Source organism: Arachis ipaensis, chromosome B10, assembly GCF_059453495.1.
Source record: "Arachis ipaensis isolate K30076 ecotype BB chromosome B10, ASM5945349v1, whole genome shotgun sequence".
Lineage (NCBI taxonomy): Eukaryota > Viridiplantae > Streptophyta > Magnoliopsida > Fabales > Fabaceae > Arachis > Arachis ipaensis.
In genome coordinates this window covers 20,238,859-20,257,672 of record NC_142435.1, presented here as the reverse complement: position 1 = coordinate 20,257,672, position 18,814 = coordinate 20,238,859, and the positions used below count along the sequence as shown (strand labels likewise).

At 36.5% G+C, this 18,814-nt stretch overlaps 1 non-coding gene and 1 pseudogene across 1 annotated transcript; one reads left to right on the top strand and one right to left on the bottom strand.

Moving 5' to 3' along the window:
- Nucleotides 1-954: 954 nt before the first annotated feature.
- Nucleotides 955-17,512, top strand: LOC107620294 (uncharacterized; annotated as a pseudogene).
- Nucleotides 8,375-8,478, bottom strand: LOC148579348 (small nucleolar RNA R71). Its single transcript, XR_015897486.1, has one exon. It is a non-coding gene; the product is annotated as a small nucleolar RNA R71 (small nucleolar RNA).
- Nucleotides 17,513-18,814: the final 1,302 nt, after the last annotated feature.

The window sequence follows — 18,814 nt, the reverse complement described above, 5'->3', positions numbered from 1 at the left end:
TTCCTCTTGTGTGTCCTAACAGAATAACAGATCTAACGTGTGGCCTACACGTTAGGCTAGCAACACCCCTGCTAGCTGGAGTCTGAGTCAGATGCATCTAAGTTAACGTCATAACCGCCGTTAACTACGGTTTTCTAATACGAGCCTCCCAAACCAATTCAAAACATATAGTTTCAAATACAATAAATTTTTAATCTCTCAAATATATAAGGTATCGAATCAAATCAATCAGATAATACTTTCTTATCAGAAATATTTTCACATCATACTTTTTCAATCATAGAAATATATTTCATAATTTCTAAGTGAGTGCCAACAAATAATTTAATACTTCAAAAACATATATTCAAATAAAATCAATATTCTAAAATAATATAAAGTTTTATCAAACATATATATAGTCTCATGTAAAAATTCCTAATATATGAATTTCATAAGAAGAATTATTCAGCTATAATAAATCAAGTATTATAATCAAATCAAAATTCTTCAATAATAGTTTTATAAATATAATTAAAACTCATAATAGCATAAACCAAAAGCTTAACGGTTATAAATGTAAAGCCTACTCACAGCATGGTCCTAACGGACCGAAGAGACTAAACCCAGAATGTGTCTCACGACAGCGACAATGACCACAACACCAGGCAGTCATTTCAAATCGAATACAGAGACAAAGGCATATATAATTCTGGAAGATCCAAAACAGAACAAACACAAAAATAAATCAAAACAAGGACAAGGTAGAAAAATGAATTAGTGGCAGAGATAAGGTGAAAACATGACAGACTAAGGGAAGAAGCTAGACCAGAACAGTGGCAAGGTAGTGTTGCCAGTGAGTTTGGAAGCTCCGACGTGTTTTCCGGCGACGGTACCGCTGTTCCTGGCGACTAGAGGCATGGCGACGAGTCTCCTTCTCCTCCGGTGAGTTCCTCCTCCCCCCTCTGTTCGTGTATGGTGATGTTTCTCTTTCTACGAACTCTCTCGTTCTCTCCCGCTAGAGCTCCTCTTCCCGGAAACCCAACAGTGGCAGCGACGGTGCAGCAGCTTGGCGATGGGGTCTCCATCGGCAAAGACGGATCTGATGACGATGAGACTGACCGTGTCCCTCTTCCTCGCGGGTCTTCCTCCTTCTCGGCGACCATGATGGCGGCACCGCAAAACGCTAATGGCAGCGACACTCCTCCAGCTTCCTTCAACTCGCAGACTCCCTCTTTCTCTAGGGTTGACGTCGATGGCGACTTGGCAGCAGCAGAACTTCGGCGGCGAGGCGTGGAGGCAGCAGCCCCTTCTACCGTTCTCTCTTTTTTTTTCTGCGTGGGTGTATTTGTGTATGGTGTGAGTTTTGAAAAGAAGGGGGCTGTGGTTGACGAGGAAGAGTGGAAGTTGTTTAGTAATTTAGGGTTAGGGTTGGGTAGGAGGAATAAGGGTAATGTAGGAATTTTGATAAAATTAAAGGGTAAGATAGTAATAATAGAAAAAAAAAGCTTGGGACATTACATGGCATGTGCGGTGGCAGAGGAGGAAGGGTGGGGGGAGACGGTGGTTGACGTCGAGGCGAAAGACCGAACGAAGCAGAGAAGAAAGTACGACGGAGGGAGAAGGAGAAGAGGGTGTCGACGAACCTGCATCCACTGCAGAACCACATCGCAATCGCTCCTTCGCATCCGGGTAGCAGGTGCTGTGAAGATTATTACGACGTTGTTGTACGTAGGGGATTTGAACACTGAGGTTGATGAGAGTGGTTTCAATTCAACCAAGAATAAGGTCCTTAAAATTCTTCATATTCCCTTCTTATCTTTTCCTTTTTGGTTTCTTGGAATTTTTATTTGTGCTGCAAAAAATTTGTAACTTTTCCAAATGTAATTTAGATTATAAGTGTGTAATGAATTTTTGTGCAATTTTTGGTCTCTCTAGCAAAAAAAAACAACAACAGGGGGAAGAATGAATTTGTGTGGTATGAACGCCTTCTGTGGGGTTGAAGCCTGAGATCAGAATCTCTCTTATTTGCCTCTGAGTTTTTTTTATTGTCTCTAATTTGGTTCAATAGTTAGTATTATGCAGTGTTGTCTTAAAATTCTAAGTTGTGTAGTTGTGTTATCTTAAAATTCTAAGCTGTGTAATTGTGTTATCTTTAATCTTTGCTGGATCCTTAATTGCACTTTCTTTGGTATAAATCTCTTTTATTAACAAAAGTTAAACACAGTCGCATTTTTAGTTTTGATAAATTTACTCATAGTAGTTACTTTTCTTTTTTTTTTGTGTTAGCATTTATCTGAAGTTGTATGAAGAAGCTTTTAATCATGAACTGATAATGAACCTAAAGTAAAGTGTTATTAGAACACTATAACCAGTTGTTATGATTCGGAGATAGTTGATAAGGAGAAGTATGTTCTTTTATTTGATCACTTTATCAATAATTGTTTTGAGAAATTATCCAGGCACCTGTCCACTCAATTGCATCAAATGCTGGAGCTGAGGGTGCTGTAGTTCTTGAAAAATAATTGGAATAATACAATCCTAATCTAGGAAAATTATAAGAGTTTCTTTCGATGGAACAAATTCATTGGAGTTTCAATGGAGCTATTATAAGAGTTAACGTGATCATTTTTTTCATTATCATTGTCTCACTTTGGGGGGGGGGGGGTTAAACTGAGACATTATGAGTCAACTTTGAACCATTATATCTGTTGATATCTACCATTAAATATAATGACTGACTATTGGTTTCTGTACTTTGTTGCTCATCAGTCATAATTTGATCTTCGCCATTAAAAAAATATTTATATTAATCACAACAAACTTTTATTGCGAACATTAGCTTATCAGGGTTGTTTGCTTCATAATAAAGTTAAAACTATTAATTATCATCTTCTATACATTAGTGACCTCAGTTTTTAAAGGAAGTAATTTTTGTTTTTACTCCATTGTTGTAATGTATAGTCTTCTATAATGGAATTGATGGTAAAGTAACATGCCCAAATACCTGCTAGAAGATTGGAAAAGTTGCTTGGGATAAGATGATAAAGAAGACTGCTACATATCAAGATAGTGTCAAGCTTTAGAAGGAAGAATTTGAAAAAGCAAAATTAGCTCTGACTAAGTATGAGGCTGAACTTTCAAAATTAAAAAAAAATAAGAAAGCAAACTTAAAGATATCATGCAATAGCTAAAAGGTATCACATTTCGTTGTCTTACTATTTCCTATGCTTCCATATATATTATGTGATGATGTATACTAATATATATTTGAGTATTCTTTTGAGTTTCTTACCTTTTGTAAATGGATTTAATTTCCCTTTTCTCCTTATGGAATGTTTATTGGCATAAAGAAAGAAAGAAAAAGTAGGACGAGAAAAACCATAAAAAAATTTCTAAGACTGTACAGCTTCAAGATTTTGATCAAATTCATCTTACATATGCTAACATGTTGGAATCTAAATTAAATATGATCTACTCATACCCAGCATTGGGTTTAGTATGTATCACTGAGGAATGTAGCTCATGAATTGTGTTAGTTTTTTTCTTATTTCATTTTATTAGCTTAATATATTTTTCTTGAATTCTATTGTTTGGTTTTTGAAAAATATAAAAAGGTAATAGAATTTTATGATTTGTTAATACAATTTTATGATATTGTCTTAATCGTGCTTTTTATGTGTTTTAGGCATTTCTTGCTTTTAATAACTTTTGTTGTCATTACCTGATCAACTCGAAATGCCCTTGATTTCTCCTTATTATGAACTATTGAAATGCCCTTGATTTCTCTTTATTATGAACTATGAAGCTTATGATTGACATCAAAAAAATTTCCATAACTACATAATTTTACTACTAGAAAATTAGTTATTACAGACAGATATTTCTGACGGATTTTATCCCATGAAAATACAGACGAAATTTCAGAGAGATTTTTTGTCGGAAAACAAAAAATAAATTAGCATAAATTACAGACGGAAAAGAAAATCCGTCGATAATTCCGTCAGAAAAATTAATTTTTTTGTGGAAAATGATTACAGACGGAAAATCTGTCTGTAATTTAAAATTTTCCATCGAAAATGTTATATTCTGCGTTTTATGATCGATTGTGCCAAGCTCTATTCATTCACAGCACCAAATCAAACGAGCTCAACTTAGCATTTCCCTCTCCGTCGACGAGCTTCTTCCCCTTTCCTCACCCACAGTGCCACCGCCGGCTACCCTAACCGCCGCAGCTACCTTCTCCTTCTTCTCCTCTTTTATAAATTATTACTACTGTAGATTATAGGTGAGTAGGAGATATTGGAGATCATTGTAGTAGGCTTAGGGTTTTCACTTTTCAACGATTTTAACCTTCAACCCTTTGTTGTTGTGATTGGAATTTGTAAGAGCGAAAATGGACGAAACCAGAGGGCAAAACCGTCACGATGAAAGTTGAACCCTGATGAGCAGATAATTTATACCATTTTTGGCATTATTTTTACATAGTTTTTAGTATGTTTTAGTTACTTTTTATTATATTTTTATTAATTTTTATTCAAAAATCACATTTCTAGACTTTACCATGAGTTTGTGTGTTTTTTTATGATTTCAGGTATTTTCTAGCTGAAATTGAGGGACCTGAGCAAAAATCTGAATCAGAGGCTGAAAAAGGACTGCAGATGCTGTTGGATTCTGACCCTGCTGCACTCGAAATGGATTTTCTGGAGCTACAAAAGCTCAATTGGCACGCTCTTAATTGCGTTGAAAAGTAGACATCCTGGGCTTTCCCACAATATATAATAGTTTATACTTTGCCTGAGATTTGATGGCCCAAACTGGCGTTTAAAGTCAGCCTAAAATATCTTGGCGTAAAACGCCCAAACTGGCACCAGAATTGGAGTTAAACGCCCAAACTGGCACCCAAGCTGGCGTTTAACTCTAGGAACAGCCTATGCACGAAAAAGCTTCAATGCTCAGCCCAAGCACACATCAAGTGGGCCCAGAAGTGGATTTCTGCACTTAGTTATTCATTTTCTGTAACCCTAGGTTACTAGTTTAGTATAAAAACTACTTTTAGAGATTTATCTAGGTCTCTTTTACCTTTTGTTCATCTTTTGATCATAGATCATTGTACACGTTTGGAGGTTGGCCTCATGGCCATGCCTAGACCTTTTTCACTTATGTATTTTCTACGGTAGAGTTTCTATACCCCATAGATTAAGGTGTGGAGCTCTGCTATTTTTCATGAATTAATGCAATTACTACTGTTTTTCTATTCAATTCACGCCTACTTCTTCTCCAAGATATACTCTTGTACTTAATTCAGTTAAGTCAGAATGAAGGGGAGACCCGTGACAATCACCCAATCTTCGTTACTCGCTTAGCCAAGATCCGCGTGCCTGACAACCACAAGCGGTCTACATGATGTTCGACGTAGTCATTGGACGATAGCCGGAGTATATTCTCTTGGATATCTAATACACGGACCGAGTCCATGAGATTAGTATCTTCGTGGTATAGGCTAGAATTATTGGCAGCATTCCTGGGATCCGAAAAGTCTAAACCTTGTCTATGGTATTTCGAGTAGGATCTAGGAAGGAATGACTGTAAAGAGCTTCAAACCTGTGAATGTTGGGCGCAAGTGATAGTGTGAAAAAGGATCAATGGATCCTATTCTGACGCTAGCGGGAACCGACAGATGATTAGCCATGCGGTAGCTGTACCTGGTATTTTTCATCCGAGACGAGAAATCCGACAGTTGATTAGCCGTGCAGAAACCGTAGAGGACCATTTTCACTAAGAGGATCATACAACTTGCCATGGAAGGAAGTAACACATGGTTGGAAGAAGGCAATAGGAAAGCAGAGGTTCAGAAGCAACAAAGCATCTCCATACGGTTTATTACTTAGACGACCCAGTGCACTTGCTGGTTAGTTACGCGGAGTTGTGAAAAGTGTGAATCACAATTCCGTGTACCAAATTTTTGGCACCAGTTGCCGGGGATTGTTCGAGTTTGGATAACTGACGGTTCATCTTGTTGCTTAGATTTGGTATTTTTATTTTATGTTTAAAGCTTTTTATTTTAATTTTTGAAAAATTACAAATTTTTTTTTAAATAATATCAATAATAATATTTAGTTTTCTAAAATGTTCTTCAGAATTTTTAAGAATAAATTCTAGAGTTTCATGGGATATGTTGAAGCCTGGCTGGCTGTTTAGCCATGTCTAATCTTTTGGACTGAGACTTTCACTTCTCATTGACATGCTTGTATGTTTTATGCTAAAGCTTGGCTGGCTATTTGGCCATGTCTAATTCTTTTGGACCGAAGCTTTCACTCAAAGCTTGGCTGGCCATTTGGCCATGTCTAATTCTTTTGGACCGGAACTTTAGACTAACATTGCATGATTCCTGGAATTCTTATTAAAAATTTTGTATCTCTTTATTTCTTTTTCAAAATAATTTCGAAAAATACAAAAAATTTAATGAAATCATAAAAACAAAAAATATTTTGTGTTTCTTGTTTGAGTCTAGTGTCAAATTTTAAGTTTGGTGTCAATTGCATGCCTTTAATTTTCTTTAAATTTTCGAAAGTTCATGCATGTGTTCTTCATGATCTTCAAGTTGTTCTTGATGATTTTCTTTGATTGATCTTTACATTTTCTTGTTTTGTGTCTTTTCTTGTTTTTCATATGCATTCTTGAATTATTAGTGTTGCATGTTTTTTCTTTTCTTAAAAATTTTGAAAAATATGTTCTTGATGTTCATCATGATCTTCAAAGTGTTCTTGGTGTTCATCTTGACATTCAAAGTGTTCTTGCATACATTTTTTGTTTTTAATCTTAAACTTTTATGTTTTGTGTCATTTTTGTGTTTTTCTCTCTCATCATTAAAATTCAAAACTCAAAAAATATATCTTTTCCTTATTTCAATCATAAATTTCGAAATTTTAAGTTAATTTGGTCAAAAATTTTTAAAATTTGGTTGTTTCTTGTTAATCAAGTCAAAATTTCAATTTAAAAATTCTATCTTTTCAAATCTTTTTCAAAATCAAATCTTTTTCATTTTTCTTTCATATTTTCAAAAATCCCAAAATTAATTTTCAAATTTTTTTTCTTATTTTTATTTCATAATTTTCGAAATCTTTGCTAGCATTTAATATTTTGATTCAAAAAAAAATTTTCAAGTTGTTACTTGCCTATTAAGAAAGGATCAATCTTTAAAATTCTAGAATCATATCTTTTAGTTTCTTGTTAGTCAAGTAATCAACTTTAATTTCAAAAATCAAATCTTTTTAATTTCCTTTTCAAATCTTTTTCAAAATAAATTTCAATTATATCTTTTTCAAAATTTAATTTCAAAATCCTTTTCTAACTTCTTATCTTTTCAAAATTGATTTTCAAATCTTTTTCAATTAACTACTTGATTTGTTTGTTTGATTTTAAAAAGTTTTCTATTTCAATCATATCTTTTTCAAAACCACCTAACTACCTCTTTCTCTCTCTAATTTTCGAAAACTACTAACATTTTTTTTTAAATTTCTTTTTAATTAACTAAATGTTTTAATTTTTAATTTTATTTTATTTCCTTTTAATAATTTTGAATTCTAACTAATAATTAAAATAAAAACAAAATTATTTTTCTTTTCTTTTTAATTATATTCAAATTTCTTCTCCCTCTCATCTCTTTCTATTTATTTTATTTATTTACTAACATTCTTCTTCTTAAAATTCGAACCCTCTCTCCCTCTCTGTGTTCGAATTCTTCTTCTTCTCTCTTCTTCATTCTACTCTTCTATTCTTCTACTCACAAAGGAATCTCTATACTGTGACATAGAGGATTCCTCTTCTTCTCTGTTATCTTCTTTTTCATATGAGTAGGAACACGGATAAGAACATTCTTGTTGAAGCTGATCCTGAACCTGAAAGGACTCTAAAGAGGAAGTTAAGAGAAGCTAAAGCACAAAACTCTGGAGAGGACCTAACATAAATTTTCGAAAAAGAAGAAGCCATGGCAGCCAAAAATAACAAAAATAGTGGAGATGCAAGGAAGATGCTTGGTGACTTTATTGCACCCTCTTCTGACTTCTGTGGAAGAAGCATCTCAATTCCTACAATTGGAGCAAACAACTTTGAGCTTAAGCTTTAATTAGTTTCTCTAATGCAGCAGAATTGCAAGTTTCATGGACTTCCATTGGAAGATCCTCATCAGTTCTTAGCTGAATTCTTACAAATCTGTGACACTATTAAGACCAATGGGATTAATCTCGAGGTCTATAGACTTATGCTTTTCCCTTTTGCTGTAAGAGACAGAGCTAGGATATGGTTGGACTCACAACTTAAAGATAGCCTGAACTCTTGGAAAAAGTTGGTCAATGCTTTCTTGGCCAAATTCTTTCCACCTCAAAAATTGAGCAAGCTTAGAGTGGAAGTCCAAACCTTCAGACAGAAGGAAGGTGAATCCCTCTATGAAGCTTGGGAAAGATACAAGCAATTAATCAGAAGGTGTCCTTCTGACATGTTTTCAGAATGGAGCGTCATATGTATATTCTATAATGGTCTGTCTGAATTGTCCAAGATGTCATTAGACCACTCTGCTGGAGGATCTCTTCATCTGAAGAAGACGCCTGCAGAAGCCCAGGAGCTCATTGAAATGGTTGCAAATAACCAGTTCATGTATACTTCTGAAAGAAATCCTGTGAATAATGGGACAACTCAGAAGAAAGGAGTTCTTGAGATTGATACTCTGAATGCCATACTGGCTCAGAACAAGATATTGACTCAGCAAGTCAATATGATTTCTCAGAGTCTGTCTGGAATGCAAGCTGCATCAGGCAGTACTAAGGAAGCTTCCTCTGAAGAAGAGGCTTATGACCCTGAGAATCCTGGAATGGAAGAGGTGAATTACATGGGAGAATCCTGTGGAAACACCTATAATCCTTCATGGAGGAATCATCTAAATTTCTCATGGAAGGATCAACAGAAGACTAATCAAGGCTTCAATAATAATAATGGTGGAAGAAATAGGTTTGGCAATAGCAAGCTTTTTCCATCATCTTCTGAGCAATAGACAGAGAATTCTAAGCAGAGCCACTCTGACTTAGCAACCATAGTCTCTGATCTATCTAAGACCACTCTCATTTTCATGATTGAAACAAGGTCCTCCATTAGAAATTTGGAGGCACAAGTGGGTCAACTGAGTAAAAGAGTGACTGAAACTCCTCCTAGTACTCTCCCAAGCAATACAGAAGAGAATTCAAAAAGAGAGTGCAAGGCCATAAACACGTCCAACATGGCCGAACCTATAGAGGAAGGAAAGGCAGTGATTTCCACTTAGAGACCATAGAGATTCCACTGAACTTTCTGTTGCCATTCATGAGCTCTGATGAGTATTCTTCCTCTGAAGAGGATGAAGATATTACTGAAGAGCAAGTTGCTCAGTATCTAGGAGCAATCATGAAGCTGAATGCCAAGTTATTTGGTAATGAGACTTGGGAGGATGAACCTCCATTGCTCAGTAATGAACTGAATGTTTTGGTTCAACAGAAATTACCTCAGAAGAAATCGGATCCCGGAAAGTTCTTAATACCTTGCATCATAGGCACCATGACCTTTAAAAGGGCCCTGTGTGACCTTGGTTCAAGTATAAACCTCATGCCACTCTTTGTAATGGAGAAACTAGGGATCTTTGAGGTACAAGCTACAAGAATCTCACTAGAGATGGCAGACAATTCAAGGAAACAGGCTTATGGACTTGTAGAGGATGTCTTAGTAAAAGTTGAAGGCTTTTACATCCCTGCTGATTTCATAATCCTAGACACTAGGAAGGATGAAGATGAATCCATCATCCTTGGAAGACCCTTCCTAGCTACAGTAAGAGCTGTGATTGATGTGGACAGAGGAGAGTTGGTCCTTCAATTGAATGAGGACTACCTTGTGTTTAAGGCTCAAGGATCTTCTTCTGTAACCATAGAGAGGAAGCATGAAAAGCTTCTCTCAATACAGAGTCAAACAGAGCCGCCACACTCAACTTCTAAGTTTGGTGTTGGGAGGCCAACATCAAACTCTGAGTCTCTGTGAAGCTCTCTAAGAGCTCACTGTCAAGCTATTGACATTAAAGAAGCGCTTATTGGGAGGCAACCCAATGCTATTTAATTATATTTATTTATTTTCCATTGTTATTTTATGTTTTCTTTAGATTGATGATCATGTGAAGTCACAAAAACAACTGAAAAATAAAAAACAGAATGAAAAACATCATCAAAAATAGCACACCCTGGAGGACAATCTTACTGGCATTTAAACGCCATTAAGGATAGCAGAATGGGCGTTTAACGTCCAGCCTGGCAGCATTCTGGGCGTTAAACGCCAGAATGGGCAGCACTCTGGGCGTTTAACGCCAGAAAGGGCTGTCTGGCATCTGGCTGGCGTTAATTGCCAGAAATGGGCATCTGGCTGGCGTTTAATGCCAGAAATGGGCAGCAGAGTGGCATTTAACGCCAGGAAAGGTAGCAGAGCTGGTGTTAAACGCCAGAATTGGCATAGAATGGGCATTTGAACGCTAGAATGGTGCAGGGAGCAGAATTCCTTGACACCTCAGGATCTGTGGACCCCACAGGATCCCACCTACCCCACCTCTTCTTCTCTCCTCTTCACACCTTTCCATAACACTCTTCCCCAAATACCCTTAACCAATCCCATCAATAACTCTTCTCCAAATATCCTTCACCTATCAAATCTTACCCTCTTCTCCATAATCTTTTCACCACTCACATCCATCCATCATAAAACCCCACCTACCTCACCATTCAAATTCAAACCATTTTCCTCCCAAACCCACCCACCCATGACCGAATTCCCTCTCTCCTATCCTATAAATACCCCTCCTCACTACCTTCAATTTCACACATCATACACACTACTACTCCCTTGGCCGAAACCTTCACTACCCTCCATCTCCTCCATTTCTTCTTCTTTTTCTACTTCTTTCTTTCTTCTTTAGCTCGAGGACGAGCAAACCTTTTAAGTTTGGTATGGAAAAAGCTCTGCTTTTCTATTTTTCCATAACCATTAATGGCACCTAAGGCCGGAGAAACCTCTAGAAACCTCTAGAAAGTTGTGGCCAAGAAAAAGGTGATCCCCGAGGTCTCCTTCAAGCTCAAAAAGAGTGAATATCTGGAGATCCGACATGAGATTCAAAGAAGAGGTTGGAAAACTCTCACCAACCCCATTCAACAAGTCAGAATTTTAATGGTTCAAGAGTTCTATGCCAATGCATGGATCACTAGGAACCATGATCAAAGTATAAACCCGAATCCAAAGAATTGGCTCACAATGGTTCGGGAAAATTACTTGGATTTTAGTCCAGAAAATGTGAGGTTAGCATTTAACTTGCCAATGATGCAAGGAGATCCTTACCCTTTCACTAGAAGAGTCAACTTTGATCAAAGGTTAGACCAAGTCCTTATGGACATCTGTGTGGAAGGAGCTCAATGGAAGATAGACTCAAGAGACAAGCCGGTTCAATTAAGAAGACTTGACCTCAAGCCCGTGGCTAGGGGATGGTTGGAGTTTATCTAACGCTCTATCATTCCTACTAGCAATCGATCTGAAGTTACAATAGACCGGGCTATCATAATCCATAGTATCGTGAATGGAGAGGAAGTAGAAGTTCATGAGATCATATCCCTAGAACTCTACAAGGTGACAGACAAGCCCTCCACTTTGGCAAGGTTAGCCTTCCCTCATTTCATCTGCACCCTATGCAATTCAGCTGAAATTGCCATAGAGGGAGACACCCTCATTGAAGGAGACAAGCCCATCACTAAGAAAAGGATGGAGCAAACAAGAGAGCCCACTCATGGACCTCAACAAGAGCATGAAGAGATTCCTCATCAAGAAATCCCTGATATGCCTCAAGGGATGCACTTTCCTCCACAAAACTATTGGGAGCAAATTAATACCTCCTTAGGAGAATTGAGTTCCAACATGGGACAGCTAAGGATGGAGCACCAAGAGCATTCCATCATCCTCCATGAAATTAGAGAAGACCAAAGAGCCATGAGGGAGGAGCAACAAAGGCAAGGAAGAGACATAGAGGAGCTCAAGCACTCCATAAGATCTTCAAGAGGAAGAACTAGCCGCCATCACTAAGGTGGACCCGTTCTTTAATTTCCTAGTTCTTATTTTTCTGTTTTTCGAAAATTATGCTTTATATTTATCTATATTTGTGTCTTTATTACATGATCATTAGTGTCTAGTGTCTATGCCTTAAAGCTATGAATGTCCTATGAATCCTTCACCTTTCTTAAATGAAAAATGTTTTTAACTGCAAAAGAAAAAGAAGTACATGAATTTCGAATTACATCTTGAAAGAAAAACTAATTATTTTGATGTGGTGGCAATACTTTTTGTTTTCTGAATGAATGCTTGAACAGTGCATATTTTTGATATTGTTGTTTATGAATGTTAAAATTGTTGGCTCTTGAAAGAATAATGAAAAAGGAGAAATGTTATTGATAATCTGAAAAATCATAAAATTGATTCTTGAAATAAGACAAAGCAGTGAAAAGCTTGCAGAAAAAAAAAAGAAAGAAAAAGAAAAAGTAAGCAGAAAAAGCCAATAGCCCTTTAAACCAAAAGGTAAGGATAAAATAAAAAGGATCCAAGGCTTTGAGCATTAATGGATAGGAGGGCCCAAAGGAATAAAATCCTGGCCTAAGCAGCTAAACCAAGCTGTCCCTAACCATGTGCATGTGGCGTGAAGGTGTCAAGTGAAAAGCTTGAGACTGAGCGATTAAAGTCGTGTTCCAAGGCAAAAAGAGTGTGCTTAAGAGCTCTGGGCACCTCTAACTGGGGACTCTAGCAAAGCTGAGTCATAATTTAAAAAGGTTCACCCAGTTATGTGTCTGTGGCATTTATGTATCCGGTGGTAATGCTGGAAAACAAAATGCTTAGGGTCACGGCCAAGACTCATAAAGTAGCTGTGTTCAAGAATCAACATACTGAACTAGGAGAATCAATAACACTATCTGAATTTTGAGTTCCTATAGATGCCAATCATTCTGAACTTCAAAGGATAAAGTGAGATGCCAAAACTGTTCATAAGCAAAAAGGCTAAAAGTCCCGCTCATCTAATTGGAACTGTGCTTCATTGATATTTGGAATTCATTGTATCTTCTCTTCTTTTTATCCTATTTGGTTTTTAGTTGCTTAGGGACAAGCAACAATTTAAGTTTGGTGTTGTGATGAGCGGATAATTTATACCCTTTTTGGCATTATTTTTACATAGTTTTTAGTATGTTTTAGTTACTTTTTATTATATTTTTATTAGTTTTTATTCAACAATCACATTTTTAGACTTTACTATGAGTTTGTGTATTTTTTTGTGATTTCAGATATTTTCTGGCTGAAATTGAGGGACCTGAGCAAAAATCTGAATCAGAGGCTGAAAAAGGACTGCAGATGCTGTTGGATTCTGACCCTGCTGCATGCACTCGAAATGGATTTTCTGGAGCTACAAAAGGCCAATTGGTGCGCTCTTAATTGCGTTGAAAATTAGACATCCTGGGCTTTCTCACAATATATAATAGTCCATACTTTGCCTGAGATTTGATGGCCCAAACTGGCGTTCAAAGTCAGCCTAAAATATCTTGGCGTAAAACACCCAAACTGGCACCAGAATTGGAGTTAAACGCCCAAACTGGCACCCAAGCTGGTATTTAACTCCAAGAACAACCTATGCACGAAAAAGCTTCAATGCTAGGCCCAAGCACACACTAAGTGGGCCCCGGAAGTAAATTTCTGCACTATCTGCACTTAGTTATTCATTTTCTGTAACCATAGGTTACTAGTTTAGTATAAAAACTACTTTTAGAGATTTATCTAGGTCTCTTTTACCTTTTGTTCATCTTTTGATCATAGATCATTGTACACGTTTGGAGGCTGGCCTCACGGCCATGCCTAGAACTTTTTCACTTATGTATTTTCTACGGTGGAGTTTCTACACCCCATAAATTAAGGTGTGGAGCTCTACTGTTCTTCATGAATTAATGCAATTACTACTGTTTTTCTATTCAATTCACGCCTACTTCTTCTCCAAGATATACTCTTGTACTTAATTCAGTTAAGTCAGAATGAAGGGGTGACCCGTGACAATCACCCAATCTTCGTTACTCGCTTAGCCAAGATCCGCGTGCCTGACAACCACAAGCGATCTACATGATATTCAACATAGTCATTGGATGATAGTCGGAGTATATTCTCTTGGATATCTAATACACAGATCGAGTCCGTGAGATTAGTATCTTCGTGGTATAGGCTAGAATTATTGGCAGCATTCCTGGAATCCAGAAAGTCTAAACCTTGTCTGTGGTATTCCGAGTAGGATCTGGGAAGGGATGACTGTAAAGAGCTTCAAACCTGCGAATGTTGGGCGCAAGTGATAGTGTGCAAAAGGATCAATGGATCCTATTCCGACGCTAGCGGGAACCGACAGATGATTAGCCATGCGGTAGCTGTACCTGGTATTTTTCATCCGAGACGAGAAATCCGACAGTTGATTAGCCATGCAGAAACCGTAGAGGACCATTTTCACTGAGAGGATCATACAGCTTGCCATGGAAGAAAGTAACGCATGGTTGGAAGAAGGCAATAGGAAAGCAGAGGTTCAGAAGCAACAAAGCATCTCCATACGCTTATCTTGAATTTCCACCAATGAATTACATAAGTAACTTTATTTTATTTTATGTTTTATTTATATTTTAATTGTTCAAACCTCATAACCATTTGAATCCGCCTGACTGAGATTTACAAGGATGACCATAGCTTGCTTCAAGCTGACAATCTCCGTGGGATCGACCCTTACTCACGTAAGGTTTATTACTTGGACGACCCAGTGCACTTGCTGGTTAGTTACGCGGAGTTGTGAAAAGTGTGAATCACAATTCTGTGTACCAAACCCAAAAAGTGCGAAGCTGATTTGGAAGGCGACGATCTTGTTGATGTTCCCTCGAAGAAGCCAAAGACGAAAGATTCTTCGGTTGTCGAGAGCTTGGTTTTCAGGTGTGCACATTTTGCAAACAGAATTGCTTATTTGTTGAGAAATGTTTAGATTGTTAATCTGGATTGCTGAACAAACAAAATTCCATCAAATGTTTGTTAATTAGTCTCAGTGGATAATTAGGTAGATATATGTGCTCAATGTTGTGTTTGTGCAGACAAGGTGTTTGATCTAATGACTGAATTGCTTTTGATCTAATTGTAGTGCTATTAGTGATAGTTGAGAGTGCCTTAACTTGTCAACTTTTACTTCGTCTTCATTAGTACTTAGCTTCAGATTCTTAGATGCACTTGCGGATATTGTCACAATCAATAACATAACATTTTAAGATATGGCGCACGGCTAACTTGAATTCTGATCTAAAATGACATTTTACTTATTAATTATTATTGATTGTGAGCACAGTTCATGTGTGTTAACATATAAGTCCGTTTAGTTGATTTTCATGTCTAAGCTTTATGTTAGGCTAACATCAATTTCATGCTTCAAGAGGCATTGTTCTAATTCACGGTTACTTGACCTTTATGAGGCATGCGTCTCAAAGCATTCCACATAATTGTCTCAAATTCCTAAATATTTCAAGGGATCTTCAGATGAGTTCATTGATGCCAACATTCAACTCGCATTGGCTGTTGTGAAAAAGCTCTAGGAGAAACAGGAGACCCGAGCTTGCTTAGTAAGAAGACGCATTATTTTTGTCCCATCCTTACTTAGAAGAAATATTTATTTTCATGAATAAATTTTTACCTTCTGTTTTTCTGGAGAAGATCTTATGATATATGTTCCCGGTTGTAGGTCTTCCCTGATAAGCCAGAAAAGCGCGGAGCCTCCGAGTTGTTCAAATCAGCTCTGGATTCGATAATGAAAATACACTTATTATGATTTTTCCCCATCTTTCTAATGGATTTATCTTATTTTCCTACATCTTTCTTATTTTGAAGTGTCATTTTTATTGTGCATTCAGATTGATGGCATTACCATTGGTTCCTTAGATATGTCCCTGCTGGACCTATGACTTCATTTTTCCGATCCATTAGGAACACCCTTAATTTTGATTTTGAAGATAAAAATGAAGGTTTGTTCTTTGGGGAAAATGGCATTAGGATATTGTACTAAGTCAATAATTTTTTCCAAATTATCATGTTCAAAACTTAGGGATGAGAGAATGTATCAAAAATTCAAAATTAATAATAATGCATGATGACTTGATACCTGAACTGCAGATAGATGGAAGTCTAATGAGCCTCCATCACTCTACATATTCCTTAACTGAAGTATGCGTGAACTTGCAAATATAGAGAAGTATGTGGTATGGTGTCTCTGCCATTTGGAATGTTTCTTGAACCTCTTTTCACTTTTAATATTTGATGTGCTTATTAAATTTCGCTATTCCTTATTTGCATTGGGTAGTTGTTGGCTTATTCATTCAGAAAATATTTAGTTTTTTTCTTTGGTGATAATATGCAATGGAATATAAAGCTTGAATCCTTTCGTTTGATTTTGGGACAGCATGTATCACTCTTTTTTGTATACTATTTTCTTCCAAATCTAGATTTTGATGGCCTTTGTTGGCTGTATAAGCAATTCTTAAATTCTTAATTATTAGCTATTGAACAGGTTATATTTCTGACTCGTTTCATTTTGGTGGTAGTTACTTTAATGTATTTTATATATTGTTACCTCTTGAATTTTGCAGGAAAAATTTGCCGTGTCTACACCAACACTTCTATTTAATCTTGAACTAGACACACTACGGTATATTCTCTTTATATATACATACATGTTGCTGTGCCTAAATCCATAGTTTTAATATAATTATTTTTGACAGAGTTAGTATTGAATTTACAATGCCGATTTAGGCCTTTTGGGCTTCCCTCCCAAAGATTTGCATTACCGCTTCCTTTCACAATTTACTCCGGTATTCTACATTAGAATCAGAGAGTATTCAAAGGTGCCTCTTCTTTATTGAATTGTTTTTACCTGATCATTTTATCAAATAATTGGTATTGATTGTTTTCTTTTTATGTTTTTAAGACAGTTGCAATAGCACCTTATATTGTCAATTACAGTGGAGCAGTGTTCCACCAGTATCCAGGTATGGCTATATGGTATTTTGATCTTAGTATATAACTGGTACACTAGATTGTTACTTCATGGTTTGTTGTTCAGGTCCTTGGCAGGTGATGCTTAAGCAAGCAGATGGTTCTTACGCTTGCATAGCAGAAAGCGCAACCCGCTTCACCCTTGGTGAAGTAAATACATAATCTTCAACTCTTTTTACTTTTTAAACTGTAAACACTTTGGTATTAACTTTTATTTTGTTGGAGCTGAAGATAGTAGCTTATAAGAAAATCAAATTTTAGTTTTCTCAATTATAAAGAAACTCTTACCTGCCTCATTTGATATTGCAGGCAAGCACATGGTGGGAAGAAGATTTTGATTTGGAAGCATCTTCTGCATGGAGGAGCTGATCACTACACTGTAAAACTACTATAAGAGATTCTCTCTATTTTTTTATTTAAATGTAAGTTCTATGTAATATTCCCAATTTTCTGTTAGGTTATTGAGGTTCATTAAGTCAGATTTCAAAATTTCTGCAAGAAACTATTTGAGAACTTGTGTTGGTGTTTCTTTGGGCGCTTTGAGTGTGTTTGCTAATATGTAGATATATATTTTAGTCATGGATTTTCGGTGTTGTGCAGTTGGCTGTTCGCAAGTGCCCTGAATGTAGACAGCCACTACCCGAAAGCTATTCGCCTTCGGCAGATGAACCTTGGACGACTGGGATCTTTGGATGCACTGAAGATAGGAAAAGTTGTAAGTAATGCATTAATGGTCAATGTTAATAGTCTGTTTATATTTTTTTAGTGCTGTAATTGCCTTCGGTTTGATATAATCTAAACTAAGTCTATATAGGCTAGAGTGGATCCATGACCATGAATTCATTGATTTCTGACTAGTTGGCAGAAACTGAGTTGCAGAAACTGAGTTGCATAGACATTTGACAGCATCATTGTAACATAAAAATTAACCGAACACTTTCTTTGATCACTTTGTTGTCCTTCTTCCAAAATTATTAAAAATGATTTGGACCTGCTTCTGCTGCAATTTAGGTTAATATACAACTAAGAACCAACTAACTAACTAGTTCATATTTTCAATGCCCATCATTTCTATAATACTAGTTTATATCTGTCTTCCTTCTATCTTCCTTCTTTCTACATTTATTTTTTTTGTCTATCTCTCTCGCGCTTCTCTCTTCCTCTCTATATATATTATATGAAAGTGATGTTCTTGTTCTCTCCTTATTCTTTTGTTAAATTCCTCTGAAGTGGGTTGCCCCATTTCTACTAGTGCATTGTATAGCTTATTGGCTGATTGAAAATAGCTTAATTGTTCTTAGTTGGGATCTATGGAAATCATTACTCCTTGCATTGTATATTAGAATTGTTCCTAGTCCTAGTCCTAGAAATTGATTTTGCAACTTCTAAAAATTTTTGTTGGAAGCCCATGAATTAAAATATATAGAAGGCCAGATTTTTGTATTTTCAACTTTTGAACTGAGAACTAATTTACTAGTTTCATTTCATGGTAAATTAGTTAATTCATATGGTCCCTTTAAGCTGCTGGAAGCACCCCACAACTGGTGGCAAGAAGCATGAGCACCTGAAATTGCTTCTGTACAGATTGAATGGAGTGTCAGGGGTGGCTCTTTATGCATTCAATTGATATAATTTTCATTAGGATGTTGAGTAATGAGTTTTTTGTGCCATAACAAAGTGAATAACTTTCACT